Source organism: Lolium perenne, chromosome 2 (assembly GCF_019359855.2).
Source record: "Lolium perenne isolate Kyuss_39 chromosome 2, Kyuss_2.0, whole genome shotgun sequence".
NCBI lineage: Eukaryota > Viridiplantae > Streptophyta > Magnoliopsida > Poales > Poaceae > Lolium > Lolium perenne.
In genome coordinates, this window is record NC_067245.2 from 160,604,038 (window position 1) to 160,608,865 (window position 4,828).

Consider the following 4,828-nt stretch of genomic DNA (forward strand, 5'->3'; position numbering starts at 1 on the left):
GTCACCCTTCCCATTATTTCTATCTATATGTATCTACTTCTATTTTTATCATCATCAAAGTCACTCTTTGACATTTTCTCCTCAACATCATGCACATATCTATTCACATGGATGTTGTGCCTCTCCCTCACATTGTTCACTTGTATTTGGCAAGAATGGAGCCGGCCAATTATGTTGGCATGGCAAAAATTTCGGCCAGCCCCTTCCTCTTCTTTTCCTTCCTCCACAAGCTTTGCCTCCCAACTACCCCAATCACTAAATGGGCAGCCACCCACCTTGGCCAATCAAGTGAAGAGCTGCCACCACTCCCTCCCTCTATAAAACCTCATAGCCGGCCACCCCCTCCTCTCTTTGCTCTCATTTTTCACTCCCCACTCCTTCCTCCACTCCCTCACACTCCTCTCATACCTCTTACCCACGAGCTGCTGCTCCTCCCAAGCTCCATGGCCGGCCATGGCCATGGAAATCCACCTAGATGAAGCTCCCCTCCTCCCTCAAGCTTCCCCTCACCATGAGAGCCTCCCTCTCCTTCTTCTCCCCAACTCTAGATGGTTTTCTCTCCTCTTCTTCTTCCTCCCTTGCTAAGATTGGATCTTGATGCAGGTGCATGTTGGTCCAAGCATGGAGAAGCTTGAGCTATCCTCAGATCTGAAGTTCTTGAGCAAAGTTCGTCCAAAACCATGCAGTAATTTCTGTATCTTGCTGTTTCAGATTCTGGTACGAACTTGTAAAATCCGCCAAATCTTGTGTGCAGATCCAAATCGAGTGATTCAAAGTTCCGCAGATAGGTATTGAAAAGATCTACAACTTGGCGTTGGTCTCATACTCAAATTCGTTACGGATTTTGCAAGGTAAATAAAGTTCTGCAAACATGCAGAATCACTGTTTGTGAGATTTCTTCCGTTTTACGAAATCTTTTTGAGCAAACTCAACTGTGGGTGAAAGCCCTCTTCAGTACCTTCATTTTGGCGGTGGTTTCACTTCGATTGACCTCCTGAAACTGAAATGGTTCACAGATCAAGATCTAGTCAGATCTGACTTTGTCGAATTAAACCAGGAGCTTGGAAACGAATTTTTGAATGAAACCAATTGGGTAAGAACCACCTATTCAATACCTTTCAGATGCAGCAAGCCTCATATTTTTCTGATGTGTGTATGATTTTTGGTGAATTAAACTTATTCTGTGTGTTCTGCAGACATGGCTGTTAGCTTTTAATTCATCAAAAATCCATTTTCGAACCTAATTGAGTGATTCCACTTCTGTAGGATTACTGAATGTTTTCTTAATCATCTCCAACAAGTTTCAAACATTTATCTGTTGTGTAACTCCAGTGAGAAAGCAAATGGTACAGACATGCAGTAAACTTGTCAATCCATTTGTGAGAGTTTCAGAAACAATTTGAACCCAAATCCAATTGGGTATGCATCTTTGTTTAATTACCTTTCAAATGCAAGTGGCCTCATATTTTTAGGATTTTTCTACGATTTATGGCTTACAGATCTTTTTTTCTGTACAGTCAGATTCAAAGAAATTCCTAAAATTGTAGGTTTAATATTTTTAGGTGATTCCAATTGGGTTAGTCTTGTATTAGTACTAGCTATCTAGGAAAAATATTATTAGTCTCTGTTCATACATATTTGTTGCTGTTAGTAAGGTATATGTGTGACATGCATTGTTGAAGCAAAACTTTTCGGTTTATTTAAAACCCTTGATCAACTCTTTTTAGTAGAGATGGGCAACCTTTGTTTTATGCTTGCAAAACCAAACCTCTACAACCTAACATTAGCTCTTTTGTTTTGCTTAAGTTTTCAAATGATGTGGTTTATGGTTTGCTTCCTATTTTTTTTGGTTGTAGTGTTATGGGAACAAATTAAGTTAGGAAAACTGTTTTCTACTTTTTCAAAAATGTTTGAAAATGCTTTGTGATTGTATTTGATGTCAAACTAATGCACTTGTCCTCTTTAGGATGTTATCTACCAGGGGATATTTGGTTTATACCATGGTGATACCGAGAAAGGCAATTGCTAAGTTGTGATACTCTCATACCTTTACTAGGTAAATAAAATGGGTTCTCTTTTAGTTGCTTTGCAGTATCTATAAGTTCTTTGTATGTTAGCCCGTAGTAAGGTGGTTAGCTATTGCTTGTTGATTGTTAAATGTTGCATGCTTGTTATGATTGGTGCAATATGATTGATTGTGTTCCTTTTATATTTTCCGACGATAGATACGAACGATTCCGGAGAAGAAGAAGAAGTAGTTCGGACAAGGATTTTATTTATATTGACGGGATTCTTATATTGATGAAGTTGAAGAAGTCCAGGGACAAATAAGCCAAGGCAAGCCATCTCTTGATCTCTGAATATTGAATCACATATTGTGGTTACTTTGTTATTATTATTGTCTCTCGATCTATCTTGTGTGATTTCTACTTTTGTTGTCGGAGCATGCTTACCGTGAGCATGTTTACTCTCTTTGGCACCTCGCCGACAAACCCCTTTTTGTGAATGGTGGTTGTCAACATCATGATCATGGTGTACCCTCTAAATGTGATGGGTATGCCCACTTACCTTGAGTGTGTCGACCTCTCGACACCCTTTTTGCACCCCTTAGTGGTATGATGGTTAGTATCATGCCCTTGTTATACCTTCTACCTTGTGATGCTATGCATACTTACTCCCAAGTGTGCCGAACCTCTTGTTGATGCTATACATACTTACTCCCAAGTATGTTGAACCCCTTGTTGTTGTTATGCATGCTTACCCCGAGCATGTATGCCCCCTTGACCACCTATTTTACCATCTTCTTAGTGGTATGATGATCAACATCATGACCCTTTGTTGAATCCTCCTACTTATGTTGTCCCCATGCGTGCTTATCCTAAGCATGTATGATCCCCTTGACACCTCAATTATCATCTCCTTAGAGGTATGACGTCTAGCATCATGCCATTGTTATATCTTAGCTCCTACATAAAACTTTAGGTTGGGAACCCCTCAAGGTTTACCTTGTTGTAAATGTTTATGAAAACCTTGGGTAAGATAACCTTACCCAAGCGTATGGTTTATGAAGGCAAAAAGGATCTTGTCAAAGATGTTTGAGAAAAGGAATATGTGTGTGACTTGGGTTTTGAGAAAAAAAACGACACATGGTTCTTTGTATTCGCCCGGAACAATTACACAGCGCAACCATAGCTACTCCAACGTGGGCACGGGGCTTAACTTGACGTTTGTTCTTCTTAGCATGAGGCACCGCACAACTATACAAGGGTACGGTTACCCCCGAGTCCGGGTTGTCAAGGTTGGGACAATAGTATAACGGGAGGCCTTCGGGGCTGACCCGTCCGGAAGACACCATGGGTCTCATGGCTTGGCGGTGGAGCCATGCTCTAGAGGAGGTGAGCTGCCACGGTGCCGGGGAGGTACATACTCCATAGGGTAGGACCTCGTGTTAAGTCGAATGGGCGAAAGGTTATGTCCGGGTATCCGTCGTGGCATATGTCGTTATGCGGGGATGATGCCCACACGATAGGTATCCGGATAGTTGTGGTGAAAGTGTGCAAACTCTGCAGAGTCAAAACTATTCGAATAGCCGCGTCCGCGGTCATGGACGGTTGGGATGGCCGTTACAGAGCTGTGTCGAGTTTTGGTTTTGAAAATGATTTCCAAAGGAAATGTGTGTTGGAAGTACCGGAAGGGTACGGGAAAGATGGTGTGCCGACCATGTGGAGATGGTCGAGGAAAATGAAACAAAAGAGGGTGACCCTTCCTAGTGTTTCATGTAGAGGAACTCTGCTTTAACAAAGATATAGAGATGTCATAGGACTTTCTTAGTGTCCCCTTCAACTGTGATGTGGGATGCTATATCCACAAGAGAAACTGATTCTCTTTCACATGCTATATCCACAAGAGAAACTGATTCTCTTTCACATGCTATATCCACAAGAGAAACTGATTCTCTTTCACATGCTATATCCACAAGAGAAACTGATTCTCTTTCACATGCTATATCCACCAGAGAAACTATTCTTCCTCTCCTGTCTTCTTTAGTTAGAATTGTTATCACCTTCTTGATGGTTTGCGAGTACAATTCAAATGTACTCACGGCTTTGTCCCTGGCTATTTACTTGGCCAGACCTGGAGGACTTCGACAGATGAAGAAGGAGTTGACGACGTCTATGCGAGCTAGGAACGTCTTCCCAGTCAGTTGCCTGTAGGGTTATGGCAGATGACTTGGGTACTGCGCTGCTGAAGTGATGATGCTACTCTGATGTTTAGTTAGGCCCTTCGAGGCTATTATGTAAGTATTGGTCATGTGACCTCATTGTAATTTTCTTTTTCCGCTTTGTAATGGATGGTGTAATTTGATATCAGTTCGGTTATGTGTTCACGACACACTGATCATGGGATCGTGAACTGTATACATAACAGGGTATTTCGGACCGTTAGTCCGGGGTCCCCACAGAGCTGGTATCAGAGCCATCCTGACTGTAGGAGACCTTAGTTAGCATGGACGTTAGTTAGGAGACAAGTAATTGGGAAAAACTATTTACGAAACAAATTATTTCTTTAGTCGGAAGCATAGCTTCTACTCCTCTTGTTTCTTCAAAACTTCTAAATTCTTATCTCTCCGCTTTATAGAAGTGTTTGAAAATTCTTACTCTATTGTCTCATCCACTTCAAACCTACATATTGGACGATGTCTCCAACTCAGACCGGAGACTCAAACTCAAAGATACATCAATCCCACAGGAAGACTCATGAATCTCCAACGACAGCTATTGAAGATTGGAGGCCGACTTAGTGTGCACATAAAAGAATGATAATATCA

At 41.6% G+C, this 4,828-nt stretch overlaps 1 long non-coding RNA gene across 1 annotated transcript; it reads left to right on the plus strand.

The window, feature by feature from the left end:
• Positions 1-2,251: 2,251 nt before the first annotated feature.
• On the plus strand, positions 2,252-4,401 carry LOC139835225 (uncharacterized). Its single transcript, XR_011750994.1, has 2 exons — positions 2,252-2,337; positions 4,133-4,401. It is a non-coding gene; the product is annotated as an uncharacterized lncRNA (long non-coding RNA).
• The last annotated feature ends 427 nt before the right edge of the window (positions 4,402-4,828 follow it).